This window comes from Salmo trutta, chromosome 4 (genome assembly GCF_901001165.1).
Source record: "Salmo trutta chromosome 4, fSalTru1.1, whole genome shotgun sequence".
NCBI classification, from domain to species: domain Eukaryota; kingdom Metazoa; phylum Chordata; class Actinopteri; order Salmoniformes; family Salmonidae; genus Salmo; species Salmo trutta.
In genome coordinates, this window is record NC_042960.1 from 56,623,264 (window position 1) to 56,647,493 (window position 24,230).

The window sequence follows — 24,230 nt, forward strand, 5'->3', positions numbered from 1 at the left end:
ATCACTCCTGTGTTCCAATGGCACATTGTGTTAGCTAATCCAAGTTTATCATTTTAAAAGGCGAATGGATCATAAAAAACCCTTTTGCAATTATGTTAGCACAGCTGAAAACTGTTGTACTGATTAAATAAGCAATAAAACTGGATGAGTTGAGTATCTGGAGCATCAGCATTTGTGGGTTCGATTACAGGCTCAAAATGGCTACAAACAAAGACCTTTCTTCTGAAAATCGTCAGTCTATTCTTGTTCTGAGAAATGAAGGCTATTCCATGCGAGAAATTGCCAAGAAACTGAAGATCTCGTACAACGCTGTGTAATATTCCCTTCACAGAACTACAAGAGGACAAGTACATTAGAGTGTCTAGCTTGAGAAACAGATGCCTCACAAGTCCTCCACTGGCAGCTTCTTTAAATAGTACCCGCAAAACACTAGTCTCAACGTCAACAGTGAAGAGGCGACTCCGGGATGCTCGCCTTCTGAGGTCATGCGCACTCTGGAGCAGGTTTTCATCAAGGATCTCTTTGTACTTTGCTTCATCTTTGCCTCGATCCTGACTAGTCTCCCAGTCCCTGCTGCTGAAAAACATCCCCACAGCATGATGCTGCGACAACCATGCTTCACCTTCGGGAAGGTGCCAGGTTTCCTCCAGACATGATGCTTGGCATTCAGGCTAATCTTGGTTTCATCAGACCAGAGAATCTTGTTTCTCATGATCTAAGAGTCTTTAGAAAACCTCCAAGCAGGTTGTCATGTGCCTTTTACTGAGGAGTGGCTTCCATCTGGCCACTCTACCATAAAAGCCTGATTATTTAGAATGATAGAGGCTACTGTGTTCTTGGGGAACTTCAATGCTGCAGACATTATTTGGTACCCTTCCCCAGATCTGTGCCTCGAAACAATCCTGTCTCTGAGCTCTATGCACAATTACTTTGACCTCATGGCTTGGTTTTTGCTCTGACATGCACTGTCAACTGGGGGACCTTATGGAGACAGGTGTGTGCCTTTCCAAGTCATGTCCAATCAATTGAATTTATCACAGATGGACTGCAATCAAGTTTTAGAAACATCTCAAGGATGATCAATGGTAACAGGATGCACTTGAGCTCAATTTCGAGTCTCATAGCAAAGGGGCTGAATACTTAGGCTGGGTTTCTGTACAGCACATTGTGACATCGGCTGATGTAAAAAGGGCTTCATAAATACATTTGATTGATTGATTGATTATGTAAATAAGGTATTTCTGTTTTTTAGTAGATTGCTGAGGGAAACAATTATTTAATACATTTTAGAAAAGGGCTGAAATGTAACAAAATGTGGAAAAAGTCAAGGGGTCTGAATACCTTCCGAATGCACTGTAGCAGGAACAGCCCTTCTCCACAGCATAGTGTTGATAAATCATTTCCACTTACACCTAGGCTCATCCAATCAACCGATCAGGCTGCAGTGTCACTCTGAGCTGGTCAGTGGGGCTTTACAGTGGGGCTCTACAGTAGAACGTCTACGGCGGAACATCTACGAAGACTGGTCAGGGCTTTACCCAGTAATGGAATCAGACATTACTAGAGCAGAAGAGGCTGAAACTAGGTGACTGATTTCTCTAGACGGGCCTCTCATAGCGAGACGTGGCCGACCTCAACCCAACTCCACCTCCGACTCACCAGCCACATGGATGCCTAAACCCCACCTCCCACCCCTTCGGCCACATACACCCCGCTCCAACCTGACAGATACAGTAGACCCCAACTCCAACACTACGAAGCAAAGAGATAGAGAGAAAGAGCCACTCAAGTGAGCCCATCACAAGCATCATAGGCAAACCAGTCCAAACCGGCACCCATAGATTTAAGCCCCTTGGGGTTCAAAGTACCCTGACAGTCAGTCAGCTGACATCAATGGGCCATGATGATGATGATGGCTCCTCCCCATCCTTAGCTCAGACAAGCTCCTGTCCAGAGCAGCTTACAGTAAGTCTGTCTGTGACCCAATCCTATAGATGGGACTGAGGGATTTTACCATGGAAGATCTAGGCTTCGTCAAAAATGGCACCCTATTCCCTTTGCAGTGCACTACTGTTGAGCAGGGCCGATAGGGTAGTGCACCATTAAGGGAATATGGTACCATTTGGGATGCATACCTAAGGGAACCTGGTGGTGAAGATGAAGGTCAGGCTGTGGTTTCAGAGGACGTTCCGAGGGGGAAAACACATGGTATCTCTCATAACCCATTGGGCAGACACTTGTTGAATAAACGTTGTTTCTATATAATTTCTATTAAATTACGTTTTAACCAATGTGGAATAGATGCTGAATAGACGTCTGTGTCCAGTGGGAAGTCCTGGAGTAGTGATGTGCGGTCAGGGTAGAGAGGGTAGGCAGTGCCTACCCTGTAATAATGAATGAACATTTGTGGTGACCTGGTACAAAATGAGCAAGGATGCTTGGGGAAAGTCAGCCTCAACGTGTGCCTTTTTCCCGCCCTTCAAACTCCAAACTCAAGGCATTGACATGACTTGCACATGCGTGTTTCTACCCTATACTGCCAGCTTCGCTGCCTTTCATGTGTCAATATGTCCCCTTCATTTTCATTGCACTCGAATAATACATACTTGCTCCTGCCTGAGGACGTCACACATCATCTGCAGCCTTTTGGCACTTCCGTTCGTTTTACTGCTAGCTAAAGTAAGCTGATCAGGATGGCTGAAACATTGCATCTGAAACAGTTTCCAAAGTTGGATTTTCTAGTGAAACAGGGGGTGATAAGGAAGACCAACACCTGAGTTTAGGGACGTACATCAAAGGAAGGGACAGAAATAACGTGATAATTTCAGTCTGAGTGGTATCAACAACAAAAAACTGTCTCTCTGGCAAAGCTGCTAGCAGCCGACTCTACATCTTCCCCTGCCTGCTGTTCTCCACCAGTGACAGCATGTGGACAACATCTGGTTACTGCGACTTGGACAACTTGCCTACAGCACTCAACAAGCATGAAAAATCTGTGTCTCACATCCAAAGTCATATAGCTCTTAAGATAGATCTGGCATTGAATGAACAGAGATTGAACGTCAGCATGCACAATGCAAACGTAAAAGAGAACCGTGAGATTTTGAAAGACCTAGCTGATTAATGCTACATCATGCTACCTACAGTATGTAGGTAAACAGGAGTTGGCATTTCGTGGCAATGATGAGAGTGCCAGCTCATCAAACAGGTCCAGGGGCAACTATGTGGAACTATTACATATTGTGACGATCGTCGTAATGAGGAGACCGTGGTGCAGCGTGGTAAGTGCTCATGATTAATATTTATTATAACTCAGAACACTAAATCAAAACAACAAGGAAAACGAACGTCATGTTCTGCAGGCTTTACTGAGCTGTACAAAAACAAGATCCCACAACTGAAGGAGGGAAAAAGGGCTACCTAAGTATGATTCCCAATCAGAGACAACGATAGACAGCTGCCTCTGATTAGGAACCATACTCGGCCAAAACCAAAGAAATAGAAAACATAGAAATACAAAATCTAGAATGCCCACCCAAATCACACCCTGACCTAACCAAAATAGAGAAATAAAAGGTCTCTCTCAGGTCAGGGCGTGACACATATGTCTTTGCTGAAAAGAATGAACCGTTAGCAACCCATTTAACGACCGCCCCCATCTTTTTTTTGCTCAAGTCCTGTAAGGGAATTTTCAATGAAACTGCATTTGTTTAAAAAGAAAAACATCTACATTTTATTAACCTTTTCTTTTTTTACAACACAAACCATCCACACACAAGTGACAACATCCAGATGCACACAAACATCCACAACATCACACCTAGACCCACCTGCTCACACCCCCTTCTCCAGTGCCTACAGTACATCACTCTCCGCCACATGGCCTCAGACTGCACCATTTTCTTTCTGTCCATCGCCAACGCACTTTCAACACAAAACTGTCATCAAGGCAAAGGGTGGCTATTTGAAATATGAAATATATTTTAATTTGTTTAACACTTTTTTCTTACTACATAATTCCATATGTGTTATTTCATAGTTTTGATGTCTTCACTATTATTCTACAATGTAGAAAATAGTAACAATAAAGAAAAACCCTTGAATGAGTAGGTGTTCTAAAACTTTTGACCGGTAGTGTATATCTCAATCAGTAGCGCCGTCTACCATTATTACATTACATGTCTATTGTATTAGTATATATCTCAATCAGTAGCGCCGTCTACCATTATTACATTACATGTCTATTGTGTTAGTATATATCTCAATCAGTAGCGCTGACTACTAGGCATTTTGTATGTATAGTGCTGTCTACATGTAGGCCTACTTGCTGGCATTTGGGCTGCTGTCTGTAGTGCTGAAAGTCCCCTGTTCATGCAGGGCACAAGCTATTAGGGCCTGTGAATGTGTGTCTAATGTTTGCGCCGCATATCTGCTGCTGTGTTATGATTGGTTGTGGTTGTTTGATGGCTATCTTTGTGATCCTGTCATACCGATAAACACCATAGCAAAAATCCACTTTATGAGTGTGTGTGTGTGCGAGTGAGAGACGGGGATACCGGGCATCAGACCTTACCGGGCATCAGACCTTACCGGGCATCAGATCTGACCGGGCATCAGACCTTACCGGGCATCAGACCTTACCGGGCATCAGACCTTACCGGGCATCAGATCTTACCGGGCATCAGACCTTACCGGGCATCAGACCTTACCGGGCATCAGACCTTACCGGGCATCAGACCTTACCGGGCATCAGACCTTACCGGGCATCAGATCTTACCGGGCATCAGATCTTGTCGGGCATCAGATCTTACCGGGCATCAGACCTTACCGGGCATCAGATCTTACCGGGCATCAGATCTTACCGGGCATCAGATCTTACCGGGCATCAGACCTTACCGGGCATCAGACCTTACCGGGCATCAGACCTTACCGCACACTACTGCTCTGTAGAGATCACTCATGCACAGACAGAGAAGTACATAGATACACATACACACGTACAAACAAGTGCACACGTGCATGAACGCATGCACGTACACACACACACACACAAACACACGCCTCAACACATACACACGCTCATACGCATGCCAATACCTCCATGAACAGGTCCTTTGTATTGCAGAAGCCTCTTTCTGGTGTATGGTGTCATTTCTCTTCAGAAATGACTCTCAACTGTCTCAACAAAGTCACCTAATGAACATGCATACCAGGCTTCTGAAAGAGGATTCTTGTTGCAAACCTACTGACAACATGTTCTTTATGGACTCACAGAGAAAGACCGGTGATAAATGTAAGAAAGAACGCAGTTAAGAGGAAACTGGAAAGTCCTGTTTGAGGAGAAAAGAGAAATCCCTCCCCTCTGTCTCGCTTTCTTTCTGTCTGTCTCTTTCTTCCTCTGTCTCTGTGTCTCTATGCAGCTGTCTAAAGCAGCCAAGCACAAGCTGATTACAGGTCTCAGGTTCCTAGAGTAGAGACAAGTCTCTCACAGTGCAGCCAAGCCACATAGAAACAGACTGCCTAAGGACAGAGCAGGAGAAGTCTCCCATAGCTCTTTAGGGATAGACTAAACATGTACAACACATGGTTAGGAAGGGACTGAGTCCTGAGATTGTGGGTCAAAGACATTAAGCAAGAACTATTAATCTGCAGTGTTTCTAAACTATATCTCTGTGGAGCGTGATGTGAAGTTGCATGAAAAGCTCTGATGAGAAATGATACCTTTTTGAAAACAAAAGAAGATCCATTGGGTTCTTTCAGTGCATGCAGTAACCAACTCAACAGGCAGCGTAAACTCTATCATTGGCGCAGGGAAGAGAACAGTTTTGCAGGTGCACATTGAAGGGCTTTTGAGGAATAGCTCATACATAAATATCAGATCAACTGACTCAAAAAAATAAATATATTTGTCACATGCGCCGAATACAATGTACCCAAGTCAATGTGCGGGGGTACAGGTTAGTCGAGCCTTTTGGACCTAAACTTGGTGCTTCAGTACCGCTTGCCGTGCGGTTGCAGAGAGAACAGTCTATGACTTGGGTGACTGGAATCTTTAAAAAAAAATTGGGCCTTCCTCTGACACGCATAGTAAATAGGTCCTGGATGGCAGGAAGCTTGGCCCCAGGTGATGTATTGGGCCGTACACACTACCCTCTGTAACGCCTTACGGTCGGATGCCGAGCAGTTGCCATACCAGGAGGTGATGCAACCGGTCAGGATGCTCTTGATAGTGCAGCTGTAGAATTTTTTGAGGATCTGGGGAACCATGCCAAATCTTTTCAGTTTCCTGAGGGGGAGACTGTCTTGGTGTATTTGGACCATGATAGTTTGTTGGTGATGTGGACACCAAGGTGGCAGGTAGCCTAGTGGTTAGAGCATTGGGCCAGTAACTGAAAGGTTGCTAGATAAAATCTCTGAGCTGACAAGGTAAAAATCTGTCGTTATGCCCCTGAACAAGGCAGTTAACCCACTGTTCCTAGGTCATCATTGTGAATAAGAATTTGTTTCTAACTGACTTGCCTAGTTCAAAAGTAACTCTAAACTCTTGACCCACTACAGCCCTGTTGATGTTAATGGGGTCCTGTTCTGCCCTTCTTTTCCTGTAGTCCACGATCATCTCCTTTGTCTTGCTCACATTTGAGGGAGAGGTTGTTGTTCTGGTCCCACACTGCCAGACCTCCTTCCTATAGACTGTCTCATCATTGTCGGTCATCAGGCCTATTGCAACTGAAAATGCAATCCTCAGGGACCTTAGCTTACAACCAACTGTATAATCATATAAGAAGTAAGTAGACCTCCTTGTATGAAATGCATGAAAATAACTCCATTCTTTTTAACATTTTGGGATATGCAACCATGGCAGATCATTGCTGGACCTTAAAACAAGTAGAAACCTTTCAGTGTGAAGAGAGCCTAGGTGGAAAGTTTCACTGATGGAAGGGTGACCTTTGAACTAAAGGCAAACTCCACGTCCACATGGCCCTGGCAGTATGAAGAAGGGCCCCAAGGCAACAACCAGAGAGACTAATGTAACCCTCAACTACCACTACACAGTGCAGTCAGTGTCTGTCCAGGCTATCCTTACCAAACCTCATAGAGAATACTGTGATCAACAGTTGTGGTCAAATATATTGGCACCCTTGCACGATTCACTATTTCTCAAAAAATAAGTTACAATTTAAAAAACGTTTGGTGTTCACATGTGTTTTTGTTTGATTTAACACTGTTAAGGTTTGAGTTTTTTTTTTTAATGAAATTTAGATTTTTCACTTTAAAACAAAAAATGGCCTGGACTAAATTATTCAAAATCCGAAATAATTTGTTTGGAGGCAGTCTAATTTACCTCACCTGTGGTAAGGTGCAGTTGCCTACAGGGTCATAAAAGCCATTCAAGGGCCTCCCGAGTGGCGCAGCGGTCTAAGGCATCATTACAGACCCGGGTTCGATCCCAGGCTGTCTCACAGCTGGCCGTGACCGGGAGACCCATTGATGCGGCGCACAATTGGCCCAGCGTCATCCGGGTTAGGGGAGGGTTTGACCGGCCGGGATGTCCTTGTCCCAACGTGCTCTAGTGACTCCTTGTGGTGGGCTGGTGTTTCCACCGACACATTGGTGTGGCTGGATTCCGGGTTAAGCGTGCGGCTTGGCAGGCTTGTGCTTCGGAGGACGCATGGCTCTCGATCTTCGCATCTACCGAGTCCGTACTGGAGTTGCAGCAATGGGACAAGACTGTAACTACCAATTGGATATCACAAAAAGGGGGTAAAAGTACTACATATATATATATATATATATATATATATATATATATAGCCATTCAACCAGTTTTTAAAAGAGAATACTGAACATTCTGCTCCATTGCACTCCATTGTAAAGTGCAAGGGTGCCAATATATTTGACCGCAACTTGTATGAGTACCAAATTCAGATTTTTTTTAGATGACTAAAAGAAGGTAACAAGTGGATTAAAATCCCAACCAGCTTGGATGTGGAAAAACCCTGGCAGCATTCCTGTAGCTTGGAGGACTGGGGCAAGGACAGGAACGGCAGGATTTGGGTCAAGTTTCAGACTCACAGAGGAAGTGTGCAATTTGGCACTGAAAGGCTCTATTGGTAGGTTGTTGATTCCCTTCATAAGAGATCATTGCACAACAAGCATTATACACATACTAGGTTACAATTTAGTTTGATTAATATATATTTTGTGTAATGTGCATAACTTTGATCTGCTAAAAAAGCAAGTAATTTCGGCACCACGTTACGTACTAAATGTAGGTATTGGACTAACCATCAGCAGTCTAGAAATAACTTTATATTGTACTTATATATCCTTCACAAACCCTTTATAAACTTATTATGAAGCCCATTATAAAGACCTGACCATTCAGACACACATGTGGGACCATTTTATCCCATCTGTATACACACATAGAAAAGTATAGATAAGTATAATTGTATATCGTTTATAGATAGTGTGAGTGAAGTACATTTATTCTAAAAACAGAGCAAACCTGGAAATATCCTCATGATTAGAAGAGAGGCAAACCTGCAGGCCAGGACAAAAGAATGATCACCCTGAGCACTGAGCCAACTCTCAACACATGCTTCCTCTTCCCTTACAGTAATACCCATTCACTATCAACGGGCCTCCAAGCTTTCTCCCAAAACCTGACCTCCCAGACACACATTTTAGCGTCATCACTGACTCTGTCCTCAACACCGCCCCTCACCCCTATTTACCATATAAAGACCACCTTCAAAGTGTAGGCTAGTCATACTCATACTCATAATATTATACTCATTCTGAGCAAAATTATTACTACTGAGCTATTCTGAATGAGAAAAATCCTAAACATTTTCTACAAGTTGTGTTTATCATAAAATAAACACAAACCTCAAACTCCAATTCAGGATATCAGGATAAGGATAGGCTCCACTAGGGAAATAATTTGTTACTTTGTTTTAATAAGTGAGCACTGTCCAAAAGGTAGCTAGCCTAAGCTGGGAAAAACAAAAAACATTATATTGTAGTAAACTCAACAATGTCATGCATATGCAACTCGCAGCCTAATTATGTATAAGAATGTTACAAAGCTCACATGTTACAAAACTCTCATGGCAATTTTCCCACACATTATTTATAGAAGTAGCCTAACCCAGGGCTCTTTAACCTTTTCTTGCCCAGGGACCCCCTCTCAGGCAAATTGGCGACCCAGGGACCCATCATACATTAGCAACAATATATATTTTTAAATGCATGTCTTGTCTTATGGTCAGGTGAATAATTCACATTATACAATAAATAGATTTGGTCGTTTTTTATTATTATTGTTACCTCCCCACATTATAATTGGAAGTGTAAACTCTAACAAAGCCTATTAGCTAGAAATGTAACTTCAAATACATTTTCGCTAAGAACAGCTATTTAGCTGGTTAAACAAAGGTTAGCCGTGTGTTGGCAAAAATGTCCAAGTCAAGAAAGCCCTTGCCGCGCTGGTAGCGGGTACTTTTTCAAAGCCCATGTCAGATACTCCATTAAGTGTAATTGGCTCCAATGAGTTCAATTTGTTCAATATTAGGAGTTGAGAAATAAAGTTGCTACCATTAGAAAGAAAACATTCTCCTCTACTGTAGGTGTGTCATTCAGCATGGGTGTATTCTGTTGTTGCTAGCGATATTCATTAAAACATTGAAATAATAAAATAATCAAAACCACTTTATTTTTATATATATATATTTTTTCGCGGACCCCTGCAGTACGGACCCCTGCAGTACGGACCCCTGGAGTACAGACCCCTGGAGCTATCAACAGCCAGTGGCCTACATCCCAAAAAGCATGTATCATATACATACGTCGGATGCGCAGGCGTACTCGACTGTACAATAACAATGGCCCCAGATATCTTGTTGCAACATGCATTCATTGATTTTTCAGTTTTTTTTGCTGAAACTATCATGAATGGGATAAATTCCTTAAAAATATCAGTCGATGTACACTGACACATTTCAATCTTAACACTTCAATTCAATGTCAAAACTATACAGTCTAGAAATTCTGTGATATCAGTCATGAAGCAAGCAATGCATTGAGAGTCACATCAATATGTGCAATAATAAACCTATCAAATCGATACCTTACAATGGACAGCCCGATCCGAAGCCGACATCCCGTTAGAAACCTCCGTGCGTTGAGAAGCTGTCAGTGCGAGTTCGGGTGGAACAAGGAGGGAAAGAATTGTCCCCTTCAACACGTCCTTGTTTGTCTCCTAAACAACTCTGCTGCTGTCAAAATCGCCCACATACAGCCCACAGAGCACTGCCCACCAGCCGGAACTGACGTCATGATTGACAGCTGGTGTGAAAGAACCACAACCCCCCCTGACACACCTATCTTTTCAGCGAATAGAAAGAGCCCGTCTTTCCCTTGAGCAGGACGCCCCCTAACAAAGGGATGACGTTAGGGAGCAAGGCAGTAATCCAACTCATGTTCACTAGCTGCTGCGTTGGCCAATGTAGTAGGACAAATGTTCACAGAGCGTGAAGACCCGAAATATGGGTATTTTAATCACTTGTATATTCTAATATCTACAGTTACTAAACGTTTTTATATGTATGTACATGTATTACAGGGTTATAAACATAACCTACAGCTCCTATTATTGTTCCTGTACTACTGTGCATTCATCTTTTCATAATAAAATAGGATCTTATTCTGCATTGAAGGGTGCTGTGCTTACTCCCGTATTCAGTGCTGCAGAAGGCACACATCCTGTGGTCAGACTATCACACACGGACACGTCATGTGACCCTACTACATGTCATGTGTCATGCCCCCTGCCTCCACAGCTCACCACTGGCCCAAGACATAGGACTTGATTTTACATTTCAGTCATTTAGCAGACGCTCTTTTTCAGTGTGACTTACAGGAGCAAGGAAGGTTAAGTGCTTTGCTCAAGGGCACATAGGCAGATTTTTCACCTAGTCGACTCAGGGATACAAACCAGCCACCTACTGGCCCAATGCTCTTAACCGCTAGGCTACCTACCCATAGCATTTTTGACAAGGTCATACTATAGCCTACTGTGCAAACAACACAGGCATACCAGGGCAGGGATGGAGGACCTTGTCAAAGAACAGCTTGTATAAAATATGTTTTAAAAAATACACTTAATTCAAAATAACTGTTTTTATGTAGCCTAAATTCTTCAGCCACGCTTCTGTGGATAATATGAAAACCAGTCAATACAGTATCACTGTGAAGAATGCCAAGCGCATCATAGGGGGTGTAGTAAGTTAGCCACAGTTTAACTGATTTAGATACATTTTAATATGATAATATTGACGGCTAGCCAAGCCATGAAGTCATCCAATAAATTGCTGCAATAAGTTCAACATTAAAGGAGAAGTTTCCTTTGTTACAACCAAATCTCTATTTTTGATATAAATGGCATGTTATAGAAGGTTCCAGACATCTTTTTTTGTGATATCGCATGTTTTTGAGAAATTTAGCCCAAACAGCAAATCACTTCTTCGTCCTCGTTGTGTAATATGGAGCCCTGAAAAAACATTAACAAAGGCTCCAAAAACACCCAAATATGTCCTTTTAGAAACGACAAAGTGCTCAGTATAGTAATGCAGATGTTAAGAGGTTGTATACATGAAATTGTGTCATTCCGAACTTTATCCGCAATGTTATATTCCCTTTTGCACAACTCAAGCCGTTTCCCCAGCCTATCCAGCTGGTCCATTTTCCGCATAGCCTGCTGCTGCATGTAACTGCCAAAATAAAGGAAACCCGAACATAAAGCATCTTAGCTGTGGAAAGCATGGGGTGCTTCCACACAGGAAGTTTCAGACACTTGTAGAATCTATGGCAAGGTGCATTGAAGCTGTTTTGGTGGCTCATGGTGGCCCAACGCTGTATTAAGCAGCCAGGTCACCCGTGATGCAAGTCAGTATTCGTCATCCATCCATGTCTGAGGAAATTGGGCGATGACGTGTAAACTGGCCACTAGGGGCAACATTGAACGCTGTTACCTTCAAGTAGGTCTCGGTTTTGCTAGGGTGTTGTGGACTGGGATGGTGGATGGGCGTTAACATCTGATTTTAAATGTTGCAAGTTCGATCCAGCGATAGAAAGTTGTTGTTTTTATTTTTGTTTTAAGCCTATCCCAAATCTTAACCCTTACCTTAACCATTCAGAGTTAATGCCTTACCTTAACCATTCAGAGTTAATGCCTAACCTTAAACATGTGGAGTTAATGCCTAAACTTAACCTTAAACACTTCAAAATGTGACGTTTGAGAAACATGTATGAATGTCTTATTCTGACGTGAGACTGTGAGAGCTGCTAGCTGCACTTCGTGTCCCTCATTTACTCAATGTTTCCTTTATTTTGGTATCGCTGGTATCGCTGGAGTCGCAGTAGAATGGAATAGGCCTATAACGATGCGGATAAAGTTTGGAATGACACAATTTCATCTTAAGATCTTAAGACATGCATCACTATACTGACAGCTTTCCCGGTTCTAAAAGTGTATCTGGGTGTTTTTGGAGCTTTTGTTCATGTTTTTTCAGGGGCCCCATACTACACAATGAGGATGAGGATGTGATTTGCTGTTTGGGGTACATTTCTCAAAAATGTGAAATCATGAAAAAGGTCTCTGGAACCTTCCATAACATTCCATTTACATAAAAAATGTAGATTTGGTTGTAAAAAAGGAAACATTCCTTTAATGGACCATTTGTGTTTGTACTGGCCTGGTCAAGTGCTGAGTGTGCAACAACCCTCCACTGATTTCTCCTGCAGCCTGTTTCCTCATGTTCTGTCCCTGGTCTGGACTCCATCACACTGTGTCCAGTGCCATTGGCAGATTGCTGTGTGTTGCTCCATCAGACCTTGGCCCAGATACCCTCCTCCTCTTCCCACACACATGCACACACACGCACGCACGCACTCACACACACACACACACACACACACACACACACACACACACACACACACACACACACACACACACACACACACACACACACACACACACACACACACACACACACACACACACACGCAGAGCCTCGTGACAAGCGGTAATCGGCAGCTCTCTGCATTCCCTGGAGTGGCTCCAAGGTCCCAGTCACCAGTCACCAGCCATTGCACTGGAGGTTCCCTGGAGCGGCTCCAAAGCCCCAGCCACCAGCCATTGCACTGGAGGTTCCTCGCTGTGAGCAAAGGAACATTAGAAGATAAGGCTCATTTCAACACTTTTCGGAGGGGTTGTCAAAAAGTGTCGGGCATTGGATTTTTTCTGTCTGCACCTCTTTATTTGGTATCACAATCTGAATCTGGGGGATGGACACACAATGTTTCCCGACAGCTCCTTCATTGAGGAACAACCCATTGACTCCCATTTGAGACAGAATGGCACAATGTCCTGAACCTAATTCCTCAAACCTACTTCATTCTCCTCGTTTTGCCCAAAAAACCCTGATTATGCCTGGCAGGCATCTTTAATCCTAATCTTCTCCGCATTCTGACTGTGCCCACATTTTTAGACAGGTGTAGACGATTAAAAGACGCATTGTGATCTGATTGTGATCAGATCTTCCTTTCCATACATTTATAGGATCATGAATCAGTATGAGATGAGATACAGTACTCTATTATCCTTTTGCACAGATATTTGCTTACAAACTGCCCATAAATGCCTACCATAAATGTACCCTCAAACCACGGCAGGCTTTGGAGTCAGACTGACACTTTCTATTTCTTGTCATCCTTTCAATTACAGTTTTTATTTGGTTTATTTTACCTTTATTTTAACAGAGTCCCTCTGTTAAAATAGAGACCAGTCTCTCTTTCACAAGGGAACCCTGTATACAAATAATTTACTAAATACAATAAAATGCAAATATACAAAAACTTCAAATACATTCAAGAAACACAATTACATTCATCAGCCAGAGAGGCACCAGAACATCCAGCTGTATGAACTCTATATATTGTTTCATACATGGTGTGCAAACAAACTAAAAGCAGATTTACCTAACTCTGAGGAGAACAAAGGTATTTCCAGAGTTAGCCATCCCTGAGACCGTGAGTGGTAACTCGTATGCCTAAAGGTTATTAACGAAGTTAGATACAGTGGGACTTTTTGTAAGAGAGCTTTATAAATAAAAAAGAGAGCGTCACTTCAAAGAGGGCCAGCCTACTTCTGGTAAAGAGTGCAGTGATGTGTACTGAACCTGTCTCCCTTAGTAAAGCGAAGTGCGCTATGGTAAACTGATTCTAACGGTTTTAATGAAGTGGCAGCTGCATTCATATAGATCAGCGATGGGAAACAATGATGGGGTGGGGGCCACAAAAAATCTGAACGCATCATGAGGGGCTGCAGTGGCTCAGCGGGTCGGAGTACCCACATACCCTTCACACAGAGTCAGAGCCAGCCCCAGGCTTTTGGAAGCACTAAGCAACAACAGAAAAGATCAGCGTGCCTACCATCCTGATATAGAGGATGTCGTGATAGTCTAGGACCGGTAGGAATGTCCATTGAATGACCTGCTTTCTAATATTTAGCGAGTTTCAACTGTTCACACATTGGAGTAATGTCTTTATGCTGCCAACTGCATAGATGTTATTACATTTTTTAGTAGAGATCAAATATCAATCAATATCAATTAAATATCAGTGTCTGGACTACTGGCCTGTAGTGGTTAGAGCATTGGGCTAGTACCCGGAAGGTTGCTGGATTGAATCCCTGAGCTGACAAGGTAAAACTCTGTCGTTATGCCCCCGAGCAAGGCAGTTAACCCACTGTTCCTGGGCGCCGAAAAAGTGGATGTTGATTAAGGCAGCCCCCCGCACCTCTCTGATTCAGAAGGGTTGGGTTAAATGACACATTTCAGTTGAATACATTCAGTTGGACAACTGACTAGGTATTCCCCTTTCCCCCTTTCCCCCATATGGGTCTGGACTTAGTAAAATGGCCCTCTTCCCCCACCTGCTGCTGAAATGCACACTGTGCATCACAATTCAATTTACTTAAATGTGTTGAAATTCAGATGCACTATAAAATCTAATTTAACTGCAAAATAGATTGTGCTGAGAAATTGTTTAGCAATTAGGGACATATATATATACAGGAGCAATGTGGAGACTGTAGGTTATTGTGTGATTGTTGAGTGTCTCTGGTCTACAAGCAGGCACTAGATGGCGATCTAATCACCTTTCTGAATTCAAAGCAGATTTAAATTTCAATGTTCCTTTTTTTTTATTTAACCTTTTTTTAACTTGGCAAGTCAGTTAAGAACAAATACTTATTTTACAATGGCGGCCTACCCCGGCCAAACCCGCCCCTAACCCGGACGACGCTGGGCCAATTGTGCGCTGCCCTATGGGATAAAGTAATAAGGTGGATTAGAGCTTGTTCATCCCAGTAAATTGTGTTTCAAGTATTAAAGTGGAATACAATTTATCCAAATGCAGATTGTGACTAAATAAGATTCTGTTTATAATAGGGGAAAGTCATATTTCAGATGGAGGTGTGAGAGGACACCCACTTTGTGGCTTTTTTTTCAAGTGAATGCCTTGAAAAGGGTGCAGATGAAGACAGTCACTGTAGGATTGATATGACCTCATCCCACAGGCAGTCACTGTTACCACTTTATCTACAGAAAATGAATAATGTAGTCTAAATGCTCAGTGTCTCTCTGAGACAGAGTGAACAGACAGAGAGCCATTGTCTCATGTGTCTTAGTATTCAACTCCCTCTCCTTTGTCACAAGGGCCAAGGCTCAAGTCAGTTAAATCTGGTGGCCGGTGGTAGGATTGGGAAGAGGTGCAGCATCCATACTAATCTACGCTGCACTGAGGGAGTGAGAAACTACACACTCATACATTTCGGGGACGGAGAATGCTATTTACAGTGCATTCGGAAAGTATTCAGACCCCTTGACATTTCCACATTTTGTTACGTTATAATTTTATTCTAAAATGGATTTTAAAAAAAAATCCCTCATCAATCTACACACAATACCCCATAATGACAAAGCAAAAACAGGTTTTTAGAATCTTGTGCAAAAATGCATTAAAAATAAGAAACTGAAATATCACATTTATATTTGTATTCAGACCCTTTACTCAGTACTTTGTTGAAGCACCTTCAGCAGCGATTACAGCCTCGAGTCTTCTTGGGTATGACGCTACAAGCTTGGCACCTGTATTTGGGGGGTGTCTCTCTTTCCTCTCTGCAGATCTTCTCAAGCTCTGTCAGTTTGGATGGGGAGCGTTGCTGCACAGCTATTTTCAGGTCTTTCGAGAGATGTTCAACCAGGTTCAAGTCTGGGATTTTTCGAAAAACCAGTTTTTGCGTGTAGAATGCTGAGAATTTTTTTGTATTTAATCCATTTTAGAATAAGTCTGTAACGTAACAAAATGTGTAAAAAGTCAAGGGGTCTGAATACTTTCCGAAGACACTGTATATCAATGCAAATTGTGTCTGAGTAGTTTACTGGCACATGTACTTGCGATCCGAAACCCTTGGTGTGCCATACGTTTCAAATCTGTACTTGACCTTCTGTTTGTTGAGGTAAATTATACTTCACTCTGCAGTTTTTTTCAGATGAGCTTTAATGAAGCAAGAACACAGTTAATGAAAACATTTATTTTTGTCATTTAGCAGGTCCCTCTTACCCTCATTTGATGCACATACGCATCAAAGACTTTCATATTGTCATTTAAGATGAGAAAAAAAGAACAAACCCGCACACTGCTCTTGCTAGTATGGCTCCGTAGTGGCGCAGCGGTCTAAGACACTGCATCTCATGCCAGAGGCATCACTACAGTCCCTGGTTTGAATCCAGGCTGTATCACTTTAGGCCGTGATTGGGAGTCCCATAGGGTGGCGCACAATTGGCCCAGCATCGTCTGGGTTTGGCCAGGGTAGGCCGTCATTGTAAATAAGAATTTGTTCTTAACTGACTTGCCAAGTTAAATTAAAATAGTATCACTGCTCGTCAACCAGCTTTACGTATCGGCCTCAAGGCCTTCGTCAGAGCTTTTGTGAGTTTCTTTTAATTAGCACCCTTATGTAGACTTAGCTCCACCCACATCCGTTCAATGCATCGAATGGGGTTGCAGTTTTTTCTCATCTTATTACCATGCACCTGCAAAAAAGATAGCTCAGATGTGCGAATGCCTTTTGAATATTATCATTTAACAAATCCAAACACAGCAAAAAGACAGACAAGGTATGGATGACATTTATAAAATAATATTTTTTATTACTCATTTGAATACATACAATTTCAAAGTTATCCAATAACATGTTAGCTACATGGTATCATAGATTGTCAGTTTACTTTACCTGAAATGCTTCTGTGTCCTCTGGAGCTGATTAACAGAACCTGTTTAATACCTAGATACCTAAATAGATACCTATTTTCAATGCTAGATTATCATGTGGTGCCAACGCTGGCCTCTGCTGTTGTCTGGTGTAGTCTTGCTGCCCTTCAGGGAAGGCAGTAAATTGTATAGTTATCTCCTGATGGGGCAAAATCACTACCCTGAAACCACACAACCTACTACCTCACCCCGTGCGAACATCAGAGAGGCAGAGCCGTTTCACGACAAAATAATAAATACAGAATACAAAGAGCCAGAACAGAACCAAATGATGCAAACATACAATATAAATGACATTACAAACATGTTATCACCTTGAATTAGTACATAATAAATATTCCTATCGAGGTCCAAGTGACGAGAGCTCTGCAGAGATGATGGATGATATTACAGCCACCTCAGGAAAGACAGTAAGTTGTATAGTTATCTGACAGGAAGGGTATGACCCTAAAACTATACAACCTACTACCTCACCCCAAAGGACAGTGATAGACCCGTCAGTCTACTCTGGTCCTCCAGTACCATGGTCCCAGTCAGCCAAGTCAGGAGGACAGCTTCAACAACACCTCAGTAAACACAGAAAAATGGTTAGGATTAAAACATAGTGAAAAGCAACCTGGTGGAAGCATTAATGCTGTAACTGCCTGCTGCAACGTTGGTTAAGTTTACTCGTTAAATTGTTGGGAGCAGAGTGTGGAACTTTCTTTCTTTCTTTCTTTTTTAGAAAGAATTAAAGATAAACACATAATCACAGATTCATTCACCTCTAACCAGTCTGAGACAGAGATACTGGGATTGTCTGAAGTGTAACTCTTAGTTACTCAATGGGACAGTTTTCCAGACACAGAATAAGCCTAATCCAGAAGTAAAAAACATATTTAATAGAGAATCTCCATTTAAAGAGCTATTTAGTACAGGACTGGGCTTAATGTGTGTCCAAGAAGCCTTTACTAAATGTATTCCTGGTAACTGGTGTACACTAGGCATTCCCCAGAGAGGAGTGAGTTTCCACTGGTGGACAGACAGACAGACAGTGGGGTGGGCTAGCTCAAGCCCTCTATCACATGTGCAGAGCAGTGCAGCTGCTGCTGTTAATGTTTCTCACCTGCTCCCTAATGAGCAGAGAGAGAAATACACTGGCCTACCGCCTCCTCCCTGTTTCTCACCTGCTCCCTAATGAGCAGAGAGAGGAATACACTGGCCTACCGCCTCCTCCCTGTTTCTCACCTGCTCCCTAATGAGCAGAGAGAGGAATACACTGGCCTACCGCCTCCTCCCTGTTTCTCACCTGCTCCCTAATGAGCAGAGAGAGGAATACACTGGCCTACCGCCTCCTCCCTCCTCCTCCTCCTTCTTCCTCCTCCCTCCTCCTTCCTCTGCCTCCTCCCTCCATCATGCTCACAGCAGCTTGTCAGGTAGCTCTGTCTGAAAGGAACCAACAGGAAAAATCAGTTAGTTGTAGGGAAAACTTCAACTTGAGCTTTGCCTTCTTGCGTCATAATGCAAGAAAAAGGTCATTGATGTACAGTAAATGAGTGTTTTCAATCAATTGCCTGGTGAAATGAAAATAAAATGCAATTTGTGTGTTAATGCATGAGAAAGCACCCAAGGACGCACACACGTTCTCTCATTCACTGTCACAATGCCTGCTGTTCGGTCATATAATCCTGTTGGATCTGTTGCTATATCCCCTATGTCTGATAGGAGCAGGAGAGTACAGTACAGTACAGTAGTACAGTAGTACAGCAGTCCAGTAGTACTGTACAGTAGTATAGTACAGTTGTACAGTAGTACAGTAGTACAGTAGTACAGTACAGCAGTACAGTAGTACAGTAGTACAGCAGTCCAGTAGTACTGTACAGTAGTATAGTACAGTTGTACAGTAGTACAGTAGTACAGTACAGCAGTACAGTAGTACAGCAGTACAGTAGTACAGTAGTACAGCAATGCAGTAGTACTGTACAGTAGTATAGTACAGTTGTACAGTAGTACAGCAATACAGTACAGTAGTACAGTAGTACAGCAATGCAGTAGTACAGTAAAGTAATACAGTAGTACAGTTGTACAGTAGTACAGTAGTACAGCAGTCCAGTAGTACTGTACAGCAGTACAGTAGTACAGAGGTACAGTAGTACTTCTGCAATTTGTGTGTTAATGCATGAGAAAGCACCCTACTGTAAGCACCCTACTGTACAACTGTACAGTAGTACAGTTGTACAGTAGTATAGTACAGTAGTACAGCAGTACAGCAGTACAGTAGTACAGTAGTACAGTACAGCAGTACAGCAGTACAGTAGTACAGCAGTACAGTAGTACAGTTGTACAGTAGTATAGTACAGTAGTACAGCAGTACAGTAGTACAGTAGTACAGTACAGCAGTACAGTAGTACAGAGGTACAGTAGTACAGCAGCACAGTACAGCAGTATAGTAGTACAGCAGTTCAGAACAGTAGTACAGCAGTACAGTACAGTAGTGCAGTAGTATAGTAGTACAGCAGTACAGTACAGTAGTACAGTACAGTACAATAGTACAGTACAATAGTACAGTAGTACAGTACATGAGTACAGCAGTACAGTATAATAGTACAGTAGTACAGTACAGTAGTACAGTAGTACAGCAGTACAGTACATTAGTACAGTAGTACAGTAGTACAATATAGTAGTACAGCAGTACAGTACAAAGCACAGTAGTTTAGTACAGTAGTACAGCAGTACAGTACTACAGTTGTACAGCACAGTATGTCTTGAGAGGATCATTGTGTCTGCTCAGTAGTGAGGAGTATTTTGCCACCTGCATTATTAAACATAGCCTTGCTTACTGTTCTGGGATGTGGATCACTGGAGGCTTGGCTTCTAGGTACATACGCACGCACGCACGGACGCACACGCATACACTCACGAACTTACGCAGGTACACATACACACACACATATACACACACACACATTCACTTTACTGTAAAGGAGAGTTCTGGGTTCACAAGGTGAATACACTTGACCTTAGCTTTCTGACTTGACACTATCTTCTAATATGGCAGATGGCTGTTGAGTTATGATTCATGTTGTGTTGGTAAAGGAATTGCTTTGAACTTGGGCCAGCTGACAACATCCAGTGAGACGCACACACACACACACACACTCACACAAACACACCCACACATACACACACCCACACCCACACACACACACTCAAAAGCACCAGACATGGTCATGCAGGTACGCATGCACGCACACACACACAAGCACACACACACAAGTGCAAACGCACACACACACACACACACACACACACACACACACACACACACACACACACACACACACACACACACACACACACACACACACGTATACTGCACACACATACATACACACACACATACTCAAAAGCACCAGACATGGTCATGCAATAGAATGTAAACCACCCTGATTAGCAGGAGCGGGGTCACCTGAAGAGAGAGTCTTTTTTTTCTTTTTTTGTTGTTGTTGTATTTTACCCTCCTTTTTCTCCCCAATTTTAAATCTTGTCTCTTCGCTGCAACTCCCCAACGGCCTCGGGAGAGGTGAAGGTGGAGTCATGCGTCCCTCCGAAACATGACCCCCCTAACCGTGCTCCTTAACACCTGCTAGCTAATCCCGGGAAGCCAGCTGCACCAATGTGTCGGAGGAAACACCGTTCAACTGGCGACCGGGGTCAGCCTGCAGGCACGCGGCCCACCACAAGGAGGCACTAGAGTGCGATGAGCCAAGTAAAGCCCCACCGGCCAAACCCTCCCCTAACCCGGACGATGCTGGGCCAATTGTATGCCGTCCTATGGGACTCCCGGCCACGGCCAGTTGTAGCACAGCCCGGGAATGAACCTGTGTCTGCGATGCAGTGCCTTAGACTGCTGTGTCACTTGGGAGGACCAGAGTGTGTATTTTTAAAAGTATGCAACCTCAGCAAACACTGGTTCACTCCTAACTGGAGCATCTGTAACTGATATCCCTCCTCTGTCTCCTGCTGCCTCCTCCATTAGCTGTCTGTCTACAGGCAGAGGCTCACAGACCTGCCTCCTCCATTAGCTGTCTGTCTACAGGCAGAGGCTCACAGACCTGCCTCCTCCATTAGCTGTCTGTCTACAGGCAGAGGCTCACAGACCTGCCTCCTCCATTAGCTGTCTGTCTACAGGCAGAGGCTCACAGACCTGCCTCCTCCATTAGCTGTCTGTCTACAGGCAGAGGCTCACAGACCTGCCTCCTCCATTAGCTGTCTGTCTACAGGCAGAGGCTCACAGACCTGCCTCCTCCATTAGCTGTCCACCATGATGCTATCAGTACGCCAAGACAAGGTGAATGAGCATTAACGCTACAGTCAATATGAAGTTTATTTCCAAAATGCTAAATCCACAAATTTCTCACATTTGTGTTTTTCATCAGAAATGATTACTTATGGGTTTCTTCGTGTGTGTGTAAAATATTACTGTTCTCTGATTTTTAATTCATGGATTTTAGATTTGTTTGATTGTTATTATTTATTTTTGCAAAACGCTATATATTCATTGTGCTGGAATAGCTGGAATGGAATGTTGGTATCCTGTATATGTGACTGTGATACGTGGTTGTCTCACCTAGCTATCTTTAGATGAATGCACTTACTGTTAATTGCTCTGGATTTACATTTGACTAAAATGTGAAATGTAAATGTTTTACGTCCAGATCTCATATTAGTGTTTTTAATTACTTTTCATTTGTTACATTTGACTGTGTTAAACCCAGCAGTACTACTTATTTCTCTGAGAGTGAGGCGGATATAAAGCGTTTTGCCAAAATAGATTATTTCTTTCTCTGAAATGAATCCATCAAGTGATAGATTTTAAACAAATACATATCTGTCATTGAACAACCCTATGCCATGATTAGACAGTGAAAAAACACACCAATTTCTTTAAACAATAAAAGCTGATTTTTCAACATTTCTGAAAATGGATATATAGGGTTTTGGAATGAAAGTCTTCATGCAGTATATCAATCAATATTAGCACAATAAAGCTGAATTTCACTGACCGGTTTAGTGTGGAAACCTGAGCTGGAGGGCATGAAGTGCCTGGACACAGAGCTCAGTGTGTAGACCAGGTCACCAGTGGGACATTTACATGTCTCTACAGTCAAAACCAAAGCCCTTCTCCTCAAACGTACACCCCTGTCTGCACTCCCCCTGCCACAGAGCTTCTGTAGACTGATGTGTGTGTGTGTGTCTGTATGTGTTTGTGTGTGTGTGCTTGTGTGTGTGATGTGCGTGTGTGGGTGTGTGTGTCTATTGGTGTGTGTGTGTGTAGTCCAGAGAGGTAACCAGGTGCAGACAGGAGGCATCCAGACAGACACGTCAGAGTGTTTAAAAAGGGAAGAATGGCTTCTTGGCCCCCTGGGTTAAGGGAGGGAGCAGGCATGGACATCTATTTATACCAGCCCAGAGAGAGGAGAGCAGAGAACAGGGAGGGGGTTGCCAGGCCAGGTCCAGTTACACATGGCTGGATGGGTGGGTGGGGGATGGGGATTCTGGTCAAAGTCAGACAGGCTGACCTCCCTATAACCTCTGGTGCTGATATGGGCCTTGTGAGACGTCCTGGTTGTGCTGTAAATGTGTGTCTGTCTGTGGAGTGATATTCCGCTGTACGCTGTACGTATGTTGACAGTATGATAAAAAAATCACATAAGTGCGATCCAGTGCATAGCAAATCCTTAACCCTCACACCCAGAGCCAGAGTTAATATGGTCTGTATGGAAGTAGGATTAACCAAAGTTAGCTGATCTAGCCCCAGTTAGCTGATTTAGCCCCAGTTAGCTGATTTAGCCCCAGTTAGCTGATCTAGCCCCAGTTAGCTGATCTCGCACCAGTTAGCTGATCTAGCCCCAGTTAGCTGATCTAGCCCCAGTTAGCTGATCTCGCACCAGTTAGCTGATCTAGCCCCAGTTAGCTGATCTCGCACCAGTTAGCTGATCTAGCCCCAGTTAGCTGATCTACCCCCAGTTAGCTGATTTAGCCCCAGTTAGCTGATTTAGCCCCAGTTATCTGATCTCGCACCAGTTAGCTGATTTAGCCCCAGTTAGCTGATCTAGCCCCAGTTAGCTGATTTAGCCCCAGTTAGCTGATTTAGCCCCAGTTAGCTGATCTCGCACCAGTTAGCTGATCTAGCCCCAGTTAGCTGATCTACCCACAGTTAGCTGATCTAGCCCCAGTTAGATGATCTAGCCCCAGTTAGCTGATTTAGCCCCAGTTAGCTGATCTAGCCCCAGTTAGCTGATCTAGCCCCAGTTAGCTGATCTCGAGCCAGTTAGCTGATCTTGCCCTAGCCTCATCTTTGTAGAAGAACAATGGCCTCAGTCATTGCAGTGACAGGGCATGCAGCTGGGATCACCCAGAGGAGGGAGCTTTACCCTCCAGCGGCTTCTCATCACAAGCACGCACACAAGCATGCACATAGACATGCACTCAGTAAAGGTCACAGTCCCACTACTGCCCATAAGCCACCATGCTAACACCCAAACCCTATTACCCATGCATCTTCCTGGTGACCCAGAGGGCCTCTTGTCCATTAAGACAAGGCAACAGATCTGAAACGTCCACCCCTCTGCCTGCCGGCTGCCTCCTTCAGTTTGACGGTGCCCCAGCCCCTGGCCATCTGACGAGGCTAGTGCCTGCTGCGGAGTGCCCTGCCAACACAAAACTGCATCTGTCGTAGGTCTATTAATAGAGGGTGGGACACATACCTCTCCTCTGCTCTCTCTCCCTGGCTCTGAACATTACTGGACCACTGGCTGGCAGAGTGGACAGACAGAAGGTGTACT

General features: G+C 43.5%; 1 protein-coding gene across 3 annotated transcripts in view; it reads right to left on the minus strand.

Annotated features, from left to right (window-relative positions):
• LOC115192671 (peroxisome proliferator-activated receptor alpha) overlaps positions 1-10,541 on the minus strand; it is a 59,876-nt gene extending 49,335 nt beyond the window's left edge. Inside the window, exon 1 of one of the 3 annotated variants that reach the window (XM_029751430.1) lies at positions 10,138-10,541. The gene's annotated coding sequence lies outside the window, so the exon portion shown is untranslated. Of the gene's footprint in view, positions 1-3,830; positions 4,005-10,132 lie in introns of those variants that run through there. The other 2 variants (XM_029751429.1, XM_029751431.1) reach the window with 2 other exon arrangements.
• Positions 10,542-24,230: the final 13,689 nt, after the last annotated feature.